Genomic DNA, 13,160 nt, shown 5'->3' on the forward strand with positions numbered 1-13,160 from the left:
TTTTCGCATTTTATTTAAAGTATATCATCTGTCAAATTCAAAAAATTATATTTAAAAGCTTTTTAGAATTTCTCATTTAAACAATATAATAAGAAGTAGAATAAGACAAATAAGTTAGCAATCATATGAAATTAGTATTAATAAAAAAATGGTTGCACAGAAGAACACAAAAGTGGCTTGTAGGTACGTTTAATGAGGCTCAGAGCTGGCATGAGTGCAATTAAAATCATAAATTCATGTTGAGATTAATGTTTTAAATATAAAATGTTGAATATAGAAATGTTAAATGATTTAAATAACTGAAATTATACTTTAAAAATGAAACTAAAACCACCAGCAGGTCACTGTCAGCATGTCACTGATTTTTATCACTGAATCATCCATTCAATTGATTCGTTCAAACAGCTGATTCATTCAGGAATGAAGCAAGTGACTGTCTTTAATGGGGTAATCATGAATAACTGACTCACTAGATTCGTTTAAACACGTAGTTCATTCATGAATAAAACACTGCTGTGTTTGCTTTTAGAGATGCGCAGCGGCTCAGCTGTTACTTAATTTGGAACTAATTTCCTTGATGACATGGCACAAAATCAGGCAGTAGTGTTATATTCAGACAACGCAAGCCACTTAATATTCACATCTTGTTTATTGAACCGTTGTATTAAATCAATATGTTATTCTCAGTTTATCGCGATCTGTGGGCTCACAGAAAATGGTCTATAAGAGAGCGCGTGAGTGAGTTCTCTTTCACTTTAAATAAGCAAGACTCAAAAGCACGTGCAAATGATACATTGCATCATCTGTCATCGCGTTATAAGCACAGAACCTGCGGGAATGAGTAGAATTATTATTAATAGCCGCAATCCCGCGCCAAAATTCAAGTCCTGCTCTGTGTTCTCTGCTAATAACCCGACTGTGAATGATGCGAGCGGTGTCAGTCATTATGATGTTACTGAGACGCTGCAGCCATGGCGGGGATGATTTTTGGTGTTGCGGCCCGCCATGGCTGAATGAATGTAGCGGAAACACTGAATCTTTCCTAGAGTTAATAGACCTAAAGGAGCTGTTTGGGCTGTCAAGCTGTTTGTTTATTTATTTATTTATTTTGTTATTTAAAGTATATGTAAATGTTTCTGTGTAAGATTATAAAAAGTAAATAATTATGCTAACACCTTTTTTTAAGGACCTATTCTCGCTATTAACTAGTTGCTTATTAGCATGCATATTACTAGCATATTGGATGTTTATTAGCATTTATAAACCACATGACCATATTTTAGATCCCTTAAGCCTACCACATACTTAAACTTAACAACTACCTTACTAACTATTAATAAGTTTATTGAGGGAAAATTTGTATTTAATAGTGAATATGTGTTCCCTATGCTAAAATGTCACCATAATTAAAATGAAAAAGTATCTAAATAATGTGATGTATCATTTAAAAAAAGTAATATTTACATTACACACACTCACACACACATATTATGAAGGGCCAAACAGGAAATAATTGTAATAATAGCTGTAAGTCTGAATATAAATCTGAACATATAAATATATATATTACAAATCAGAATATTTCAATGTAAATCAGAGTATAAAGTTGTAAGTCTAAATATATATACAGTGTATATATATATATATATATATATATATATACTGTATATATATTTAGACTTGAAAAAAAACATAAACGCCACTTTAAAAAAAAAAAGAGCTGATTGCCGTGCATTATTCTCCACATATAGCGTGATCTGAACCCTAAACATGATTTGTCAAAAATCCAATATTGTCCACTTCCAAGGAATCGCGAGTTCACGTTTTACTACAGAAGCCGACAAGCGCCCTTGTTGTTTTTGAACAGAAGCCGATAAGTCCATTTTAAGGAATCAGTGCGCTGTTCAGTTCAGGTGACAAGGCTACTTTCACTTTGAAAAGACGTGCTACCTGCTAGGAGTTTCGTCAAAGCTGACTAAAAGTGATCGAGGATGAATAATTTTGACGAACTTGATGAACCTGTGATATCTTCTTCATAGCGTAAAAGGAAAATAAAAGCTGAAACGTTTTCATGGAACCTTGAAAAAGCAGCGCGTTACAATGGTGAGGGAAAAGCTCTGTGTATTGCGTGTAATCACATCCATGCAGTCTATGATCACAACAACAAAAATGTCTGTCAGGCATCTACATTGTCATCTGAGGAGATTACAAAGATTAAACGAGTGTTTTTTTTTTTAAAAAAACACTAAAACATGAAATGTGGAGTTATCTGCTTTTGCCAAAAAAACGACTGTTGGAGTTATCTGCTTTTGCTATAAAACTAACTTTTATGAACTCAATGAACTTTTACTATATTACTATATCAAAACAACCCAACTGCAGTTTGATTGATATTATTGATTGTTATTTCTGAAAAAAAAAAAAAAAAAAAATGTATTTAGTTATCGTTTTTTTGCAAATTAACACTTTATACAGTATATATATATACCATGCCACAGCCATATCAACCTGCAGCCCAAGACCGGTTGCCCACTGAAGCTAAGCAGGGTTGAGCCTGGTCAGTACCTGGATGGGAGACCTCTGGTGAAAACTAGGTTGCTGTTGGAAGAGGTGTTAGTGAGGCCAGCAGGGGGTGCTCACCCCTCTGTGTGGGTCCTAACGCCCCGGTATAGTGACGGGGACACTATACTGTCAAAAAGCACTGTCTTTCGGATGAGACGTTAAACCGAGGTGCTGACTCTCTATGGTCATTAAAAATCTCATGGCACTTCTTGTAAAGAGTAGGGGTGTAACCCCGGTGTCCTGGCCAAATTCCCTCTACTGGCCCTTGTCTATCATGGCCTCCTAATAATCCCCATATACACTTGATTGGCTCTACCTCTCCACCTGTAGCTGGTGTGTGGTGAGCGTACTGGCGCCGTTGTACTGTGGCTGCCGTCGCATCATCCAAGTGGATGCTGCACACTGGTGGTGGTTGAGGAGAGACCCCCACATGATTGTAAAGCGCTTTGGGTGTACAGCAATACACAATAAGGCGCTATATAAATGCATCATTCATTCATTCATTCATATATATATATCTTAATATATAAATGTAAATTGTGAGTATTTAGAAGTAAATATGAATATATAGTTGTAGGTCTCAATATATACTGTAGATACAAACCTTAGTATATCAATGTAAATTGTGACTATATAGAAGTACATCTGTAAATCTTATAAGTCTGAATATATAAATGTAAATTGTGAACATGTAATTCTAAATCTGGATATATACTTTTAAAATGTTATTGCATATAAATGTAATTCATGAATGTATAGTTGTAATTCTGTAAATATCTTTGTAAATTGGAATATAAATGGTTATGTTGGTAATATAATTTGTAACAGAAAAAAAATTAAAACTCCAAAATAGAAGTTGATTCCACTAGTGGACTTTTGGACCTCATTGTACATCACACACACACACACAAACAAACATCAAAGATGAAAAACAAACAGTCTCCTCTGCCTTGTTAGGAGAGCTCTCAATGAGCGATAGAAGGACAGTGTGGGGTTCATTGAGTTTCTTTTTTATATTTGCCATCAGACTGAAAAGCCATTTTGTTTTGTGTCCCCATTCTGTCCCTTCCAAGAGGCTCTGACGCTGGATTTCTGTGTCGGCGTGGTTTATGGCTCAAAGTTTTAAGGGTCACTCCAAACATCTGACACAGTGAATGCCAATGTGAGACGGAAGAGCTTGGCACGGAAACTATGATGGAAGTAATTTCGTAATGGCTTACATTGCTCTTTGATTATAGTGGCCAAGAGGGGGTCTGCTTCTAAATGGGAATGCATTTGTGCTGCAGTGCAGTGCATTAGACTGATTAATCTTATTTTTGCCATTGCTTAGCACTTAGATTTTTGAAAAGTATGTGTAGATCTTAATGCAGGAAAAATTGGTAATGTTTCTGCTGTATTATATGGTCGTGAGTGGTCTCAGGTCTCAAACCTATAAGAGCACTGTTTTTAAAGATACTAGATAAGTCTTATGTATCTTTTGTTCTCTGGCCTTGTGCAAGAGAGTGACATTTATGTCAGGTTAAAAAAAAAAAAAAAACAAGACCTTATACCTGCCCCCTGAAAATGCATCCAAGAATGTGATGATGCTTTCTATATTTCTGTATGCTTTCTATACTTGGATTTCTTTAAAATTAAGCAATTAAGTTGTAGAAACAGAATATCTCCTCCACATACTGTAGATGTTGATGAAATCTTTAAAGATGCACTTACTTTTAACACTCCTCATCATTTTCCTCAGGGTAACATTAGCAAGTGATCAAAGTATAGAAAATTGGTAGCTGCAGATGTGTGCGTGTGGGAATTTTGTTTCAGCGTTTCCTCAGTTGCCAAACGAAAGCAGCAGTGTTTATGGTTTTTGATTGGATTTGACTTTGCACATAGTCGTGGTGTTAATATATTAGTGTATAGATTGTTTTTTTTTTCGATGTACAGTAAGTCAGTCTTACTTTGTATACAATATACTTTGACAGGATGATAAGTGATAATGATTATCTGACTGTACTTTATTCTTTACAAAATCATTCACACAGTCTTCTCTGCAGCATCAGGAAGTATAGCAGAACTTTATCTTTCAAACAAAAAAGCTCAAAGAAATCTTCCGCTCTGATTCTCTGGCTGCCCATCCCCTCGCACAATTAACCGTGTGGCATGATTTTAATAATTGGCCTTTTAATTGTCGACAAATGAAGAGTGATGTAAAATAGCTAATAGCTTGTTCTAATTAATAGGGGAATTGAAGGCTTGTTAATTAAGGGCATACAGGACAAGGACCAGCTCAGCTAATTTGAGCAATAAAACCGAGCCTAAGGATTCGTATCCAAACAAATCGAGCCCCTGATTTAGTCTGGCCTAAACTCTCACTAAGCTTAATCGGTGTCACACATGGATCCGAGAGCATCTCTGTCCATCATGCTGCTGTAAAAGACATTCTCAACTGAATTCTAAATAGCTTACAACACTGCTAGCTGCCACCCACATTACGTGTCACTGTAGTATGTAGTTAAAAGTCTAGATATACACTTGCTGTGTGAGCAAACACTTCTCATGCATTGTTCTTACTGTTTGCATTGCATAAACACACACACAAATACAAACACAAATTCTTTTTAACACTAAGTCACATATGCCAAGCTTGCATTGTGCGGTTTTCTCTTAGCCTTGATGGAATAAACAAATAGTCCCTTAGATATGCTCTTCTTGGAAACAGCCGTAGGAACAGAGCCTGTCGCGTCAGTTCCCCAGTGACCTGCATTTGAGGGCTGATGCTTCAGTTCTGCAGGGAGAAGCTCATTTATTTAGCATCTCACATTTGGACACTTGACCAACACTGTGTGGAAATCTACAAATATTTACACTGACACTTAAAGGGCTATTAGCAAACTAACACCTTTTTCTTTTGTTGCTGAATTTCCCCAGTCCCTGCCAAACATAACCAACATGTCTTTTCTCTGTTTCTGATGTTTGTGTTCCAGGATTAGATGCTTCCTTTCCCCCTGGCCCTTCCTGAATTTGTCTTCATGCTGCTTTGTAGAGTTTGGCTTTCCTAACACGAGCTGTAGAGGAATCAGACTGGGGCTTCTGCATGTAGCGTGATAAGACACGAAGGCCTAAGCCCTTATTCTGAGCAGCAAAGCATCTGCTTTGCTTTTTTTGTGAGTGTGTGTATGTGTTGGAGTTGGAATAGAGTAACTATAAAATGAAAAAGTGAGTGTAAAGAATCTATTTGATGGCGCAGTATTGGAGTTCATTAGGTCTGGCTGAGATGTGAGCGGTGGTCTTGCACTCTGGGAGATTCTTTAGAGCCAGCGGGGTCTAAGCACTTCTTTCAGAATGTAATTACGAAATTATATTTATTAGATGAAATAGCACCTCACTCCATTTTCACCCACCAGCTTCATCTAGAAGGATTCATTCACACGTGTATTACATTCGCTGGGAAAAAAAAAGGAGCAAGTCCCTCTCTGATCAGAAATAATCTACACAGCGATGTTGTTCCAAGAGAGCTATTAGCATTCATGAGCTGAGCCTGTAAAGGAAGATTATAATAGAAATAATGGAAGGAAATGTAACAAATAGATTAATAGTCTTAGCATAGCACGCATACGAGACAAAGATATCTTTTTTGGGTGAAACGGTCCCTCTCCCTCTCCGTAAATGACTTACCTGGACAGTTTTATGTTTGCCTGGAGGAGAATTAAAACAGATTCCATTCCCCCAGTTGAGCGTAGCGATTCGTGTCAGTGCTCTCCTGGTTGAAAAGCAGTCTAATCTAAATGCTTTTGTCAGGGGAGATTTTTGAGATTGCTGCCGTCCCTGCTACAAATTGGTTGTGTCATCTTATAATGAACTATTTGAGTGTTGCGTCTCTGCGGCCAACAGTCTGATGATTACTGTATGCTGCTTTCACCATTAGCTCCAGCTGTACCTGCCTCTTTACCTGCTTTATTCTTCACTCCCACTCCAATCTAATAAACCACAGGGGGTGAGCAATGAGAAGAGGCTTCGCCTCCTGGAATCGTGGGTATCGTCTTCTCAAGGGTGATTGGCGTGGAAGTTTGAGAGGAGAAGTAACGCTTGTGCTTTTGGAGTGACCTCTGACCCCGGCTGGGGGATTGCGAGTATCGCAGCCGTTCCACAAAGCGCGGCTGTCAGAGGCGGACGAGATGGGGAAAAGCCGGGCAGAGAGTGGATAATTTCTCAGCAGAGACAGACAGAAAGCATAGCGAATAAAAAAAAAGCAAAGAAAGACTGCTATGTCAACAGGCTGAGTGGTGGGACACAGAGTAAAGCTGCGGTCTGTATCTGCAGAACACAGACCTCTCCATGCATTTCCACATGCTTTTGAAGATGAGTCCTAAAGAAATGCTACTCGCCCTTAATTGCATCCATAGGCTGACGCCCAATCCCTCCATTCTTCCTTATCCCTCTCATCTCCCGCCTTTTCTCAGCTCTCTTTTCCTCTCTCTCTCTTCCTGCTCTCCACCAAGAGTAGCCCTCTCTCAGACCGCAAGCCTTTGCGAGCTGGTATTTCACGACTTGTTCCTCATTAGCTGCCAGTCCTGCTGCTTCAGGGGATTGAATCCCTTTGATTGGACCTCTGAAACTCATGAATATGTAATCTATATCGGAATGCAACAGCTAATCAATGATAATTGATCATGGATTTCTTTGACGCTTAGCATGGAGAACCTCCCTGAAGCTATCTGTCTTTAAAAGTAATTTTGGTATGATTTCAGCAGCTATATTCCTTAAAATTGGAGTATTTTTATTTAGCCAGATATCTTGTAAATGTCTGCCAGTGTTGAACTTCAAATACATTGTGCAAACTGCATCGCATGTCAATCAAAGGGAATGCAACACAATCATCTGAAACAAAACATTTTTTGTTGTTAAACGTGACATTTTAGGTTTTAAATGAACTATAATTGAAACTTGTAATCACATACAGTGTGGAACACAACTAACTTGCACATTTATCTTTCTGTGACTGCCTTTTTCAGTCAAATGTTGTTTACGGGTTTGTGTCTCAGCATATGATATGCAGTCATGCTCGGCTGCACTTGTTTGAGAGAGAAATACATTCAATGCAGTCTGAAGCTGAGCGGGGCCGAGTATCTTAAAAATCTCCAGCCTGACTGAATTAATGTGGGCAACCAATCAAATTACATGGAATCAGAATGTCTGAGGAAGCAATGGCTGCCATCCAGTTCACATTATCTGTTCAGTTTGTCTCTGTGCCTAATTCATCATGGAGAGCTGCTGACCAGGATAATACATAAAGGCTGCATCCTAGTTTGCATGCAGTGCATCCTTAATAGTGTTCTAGATAATAATAATAAATAAAATAAAAAATGTAATAAATAAAAAAATGGCCACAATAATAATAATAAGCAATACTTCTGTTACTACTACTACTACTAATTATTAATTAATAATTAAATATAACTATTGTTATAGTATTATAAAGATAAATCAAACTGAATTTATGTATTTATTTATTTAGCTAATTTTGCTTTTAGGATAAATAATGCTTCTTATTAAAATGTATAAATTTATATATACTGTATGTTAGCAGTGTTAGGGAAAGTTACTTTAAAAGTAATACATTACAATATTGCGTTACTCCCTAAAAAAGTAACTAATTACGTTACTTAGCTACTTTTATGGAAAGTAATGCGTTATATTACTTTTGCGTTACTTTTTAAATATGAGCAGGGTTTGATTGAAGAAGTTCTAATCATAGCATATGTAAAAGCCCTTTCACACCAAAAAGTGTAATGAATAAACCTCAGGCTGAAGGAAAAGTAAATTCACGTCTGTAAAGTAGAACACATGAGAAGAAGGTTCAACACTCTTCAGCAATAAAAAAACTATGAAGCACAATTGTTAGTTTATCTAGTCATTTTTTCTTATTAGTATGGTTGAACTGGATCATCAAAATTCAGCAGCAAAGACATTGGTTAATAAAATGGGATTAGATACATTTGTGTTGTTTAACATATTTAAGTATTGCAGGTTTGCGTCATATACTGAGTTTGCATTTCACTGTTTTAATTCATTTTGATGAATACTGCACATACTGGATGAATACTGGATGAATTAATGCACATTCACATTTAGTCTAGAACTACAGTAACAGCATGTTCACACAGTGCACTGTCAGTCAATAAATGGGAAAAAAGTAACTGGCGTTACTTTTTTTGAAAGAGTAAAATATTTTCTTGTAAATTAAAAAGTAATGTGTCACTTTACTAGTTACTTGAAAAAAGTAATATTATTACGTAACTCGGGTTACTTGTAATGCTTTACCCCCAACACTGTATGTTAGTATATATTAGAAGTATGCAAATTAGATGTAGCATCTAACTGTTCACCAATCGCATTTCAGATTTTGATGAAGCTCAGTGATATCTAAATATGATAGCTCAGATGAGTATGAAAATACACTCACGTAATTTGTCCGTTTTGTGATGTTGTGGCTGGACACAAATGTGAAGGGAGCGTCAGGCGGTCGATGCGAGCCAACTGTCATGAACCGAAGGGTAACAGTGTGGATTATTATGAATGAAGAGAAATAGACAATCTGAATATAGATTGGTCCCATCTGGTTTGGGTTGGCAACACTCGTCTATAATTCGGTAAGCATCAGCACATCTGTGTGCTCTAATGAAACAAAAGGCCTGGGTGTGAAAAAGAGATAGAAAGACAAAGAGAAAGAGACAGATTGAGAGATTGTCAGTTCAAGAGCAGCAGGTGGGTCATATGTGTTAGACTTGCTGTTTCGATGGATGACTGTGACTTTACACATGTAGAGTTTACTCTATCTATCTATCTATCCATCTATCCATCTATCCATCTATCCATCTATCCATCCATCCATCCATCTATTTATCATTCTATCATTCTGTCTATCAAAAAAAGTTACTCTGGTAACTCTGTGAGGTGTTGTTTCACTCTGGACCCAGAGCTGATATGAGAGAGAAAGTAACTGTCTAGCCCAAAACAAACATTATAAGCACAGCACATCCTCTGCCTCTCCACTGAATGAGTATTACAGTGGCTTGACCCTCCGTCGGTGGCTGGATCACACAGCCAGCCCAAAGCTACAGACCCACTTAAACATATTACAGTACTGCACTTCTGTCTTTCACTACTTCTCCCCTTGGAAATGAAAAAGGAGTGGGGGGGGAAACAATTCTTTTTGCTTTTTATTGCTGTCTCTTTGCCTTTTCTTGGTGAAAAATGTAGCTGTTATTGGGAGGGACAGAATATGCGTTTTTCCCTGGTTTTGAAATTACAAAACAATGGAAAAAAATGCAATAAGGCAGACTCAGTTTAGTTATACATTTTTTTATAATGTGTGTAGCACAGCCATATATATAACCTTAGTCTGACCTAATCTGAGTTCTTATATTTTATACATACTTTGTGTGTATATAGTTCCATAAGAACAATTTATTTGGATAAATAAAATACTTACATTTCCAATCATTAATTTGCCCTACAAGATGTGATTTTTCTGTAGGGTGTAAATTTCTTTCAAACATCATGTCTACACATAGCTGATAGATGGGTTACTTTGAGTTTCAGTTGTTTTGACCGAGGCATTTATAATTTTCCAGAATAAAATGTCAAACCCGATGATAGCAGTGAGTTCAGGAGAAAGAGGAGGCTGTTTCTTGTGAACCTGTGTTTAAATAATTATATGGGTGTTTTGTAAGTAATTAAAGAGGCGGGAAAGATTGGTGACTCCCTCACAATACAGCCAAATTTTGCTCCGTTGAATCTTTGCTAAAATTACTAGATGAAATGTTCTTGTAATCACACGTCTGCTTTCAGGAAAACCAGCCCTTTACACACAACAAATAACACAATACCTAAAAGCCAGTGCTTTTTTTTAAGGACCTCTATTTGCTCAAAAAAAATAATGCAAAATCTGAATGTCAATGCTGAATGTCTGGTCTTGTTTGCGAGCTGATAATATTTCATTATATTGTGCGATATTTAGCGCTGGCTCTGAAATAGCTCCACCGTTTGCTCTGGCAAAAGGTAGAGAGCCACGCTGATTAAGATGGATTCACCAATCCAGCAAAGAGTATTAGACCAGGTTCAACACCTCCCAGAACCCCCCTCCTCATCTGAGCTGCGGTCACATAGGCACAGTTTCTGAAACTCTGAGATATTACTTTGGAAGTGTTAGGGCTGTGATTAGGGGTGAAAAAATTAAGGGGGAAAAGGGTGGAATTTTTCCTCTATTTCCGTCGCTGCTCCATGCCGCCGTATGAACAGATAGTTCTGTGATGCCTTTGCTAGAGGACACAGAGAGTGACTGGAGTCCGTTAAAATGATCATTGGGCCATTGAGTGTGTGAGAGAGCACTCCATCAGAGGCCCGCAGATTAACCCATTACAGTGATGGCATGCGAGGCCCCTGGTAGGTGTGGGTATGTGCTGTGTATGAGTGTGTATGAGCGTCTCATGCTGCTTGCACCCCGGTTTCCTTAATGTCTTTCGTAATGATGTGTCTCTCACTGTATGTAGAAGCACAGTATACTGCATATTCTAGCTATTGCACGTATATAATAATAAATGCACACATACACGCTCATAAATATTCTCATACATAGTGAAGTTAAGAGGATATTTACTAAAAATGAATCACACCTGTCGCACGCACCGGTTTTGAACCTCTATTTGTTCAAGTCTGATTTAAAAAAAATTAAAATAGAGTAATTTATTATGAGACTAAGTTGCATTGAAACAGGCTCTTTGGACTAAAATATCATTTAAAAATGATGACTTTGAATGTGGTTAGTGAAAAAGACGCAGGTGTTTGTGTAAACCAGCACAACTGTGAATTTGCCCCAAGTGTGTTTTTGTAAATTCAGTCACTCCCATTAAATTCTACTGTCTCTCTCACTGTTTCTGTCAGTGGTTAATAATGGCTGATAAGTCGCTCTTAGCATAGCGGTTGTAATATTTAAGCGAGTTGATAACCGGCTGAGAGAGTGATTAGTGATACACATTGCACAGTAATGTGCAATTTTGAAATTTGCCTTTGTTTCCCTTTGAAATTCACCATGAAAGACATTTGTCTTTTATCTTTCCAAATGGCCTGTTATGTTATGAATATGATGCCCTAAATGTATTCAAACTCTTTTAAGTTTTGCAAAAATAATGTGCCTGTGGTAACAACCCCTTGTATGCACTGTTAAGTTTTAGTCATTTAAAATTAGTATTTTCCATACCATTCAATGGTCTTCGTTATAAAAACAGATACTTCTGATTCTGATTATATGCCCCACATTAGAAGTCCTTTTAAAATTGAAGCTATATGCATCATTTCACATCAATTGAATTCTTTATTAATGCACCAAGTTGCTGTGTTGCTTGGTAACCATAAACTGTCTACAGTTAGTCAAATTAACTATATTAGTTGGCAGAATTGTTTATTTCCACTAAGTAATATAGTAAATGTCGACAAAATATCCTCTCTGCATGAAAAACAGCTCTTTCCTGGAAGCTGAAAGTTTGCTGTTGACTCCAGTGTGCTTTTATAATGTGTCTATTATATTTAGTACATATTTATATATAATTTAGTTACTGTATATAGATTTTGTGTGTGTATACGCATACTGTTCAAAGTCAGTAAGAAATTATGCAAGTGCTATGACAAGTCTCGGTTAGCCTAATGCAGTAAACTGTCAGAGAGTCACCACAGTCACCGCAGTCTCCACCAACAACACTCACCAGATCCCAATCCCATGATTTCTGATCACCGCCACCTGTCAACACTAATCAGCAGCACTACATCCCTGCACTCCTCCTGTTCACTCACTGTTTGGTCTCAAACATTCTATGTTGACTACCTGACCCACTTACCTTTTGTCTACCTACCAGTTGCTCCTGTGTTCCTATCCCCGTTCTCCATCGCTCCTGTGCTCCACCGTCCGGACTTACTTCTCATCTCATTCCACTCTGCTGCTTTTCAATAAACCCGTTGTTTGTATTGCACTTACCTCTGTGTCCTGTGTTACTGCTGACATACACGTAGCAAGGGTTTTTTTATTTTATTATATAATGAATAAAAAGAAAACAGATTGAATAGAAAAAGAATATAATAGAGCAAGCCAGTGTTAGAGGCCTTTTTTGCTTTTTGTTAATTGTATAATAAATAAAAATAAAAATAAAACAAATAAATAAATAGAATACAAAAAGAATAGAGAAGCTAGTTTTTTGTTTTTGTTTTTTAAGAAAACAAGAAGTTAGTATAAATTAGTAGAGTGCAAATCTAAAAGGGGCAAGTTTGTTTATTATTATTAAATTACTTAGCCTATTTCCTACTTTTCTTAAAGGGATAGTTACACCCAAAATGAAAATTGTCATGATTTACTCATCCTCAAGCTATTCCAAACCTGTATGAGTTTCTTCTTTCTGTTGAACTCAAAAGAAGATATTTTGAAGAATATGGGTAACCAAACAGTTGACTTCCATAGTATGGAAAAAAAATACTATGGAGCAATGGGGACCCTCAGCTTACTTTCTTCTTCTTTTTTTTTTAAATATCTTCTTTTGTGTTCAACACAAGAAATAAACCAA

The 13,160-nt window shown here is 37.0% G+C and overlaps 1 protein-coding gene across 2 annotated transcripts in view; it reads left to right on the forward strand.

The window, feature by feature from the left end:
• Nucleotides 1-13,160, forward strand: part of agbl4 (AGBL carboxypeptidase 4) — a 343,262-nt gene that overhangs the window by 144,243 nt on the left and 185,859 nt on the right. The window lies entirely within an intron of this gene.

This window comes from Barbus barbus, assembly GCF_936440315.1.
Source record: "Barbus barbus genome assembly, chromosome: 29".
NCBI classification, from domain to species: Eukaryota; Metazoa; Chordata; class Actinopteri; order Cypriniformes; family Cyprinidae; genus Barbus; species Barbus barbus.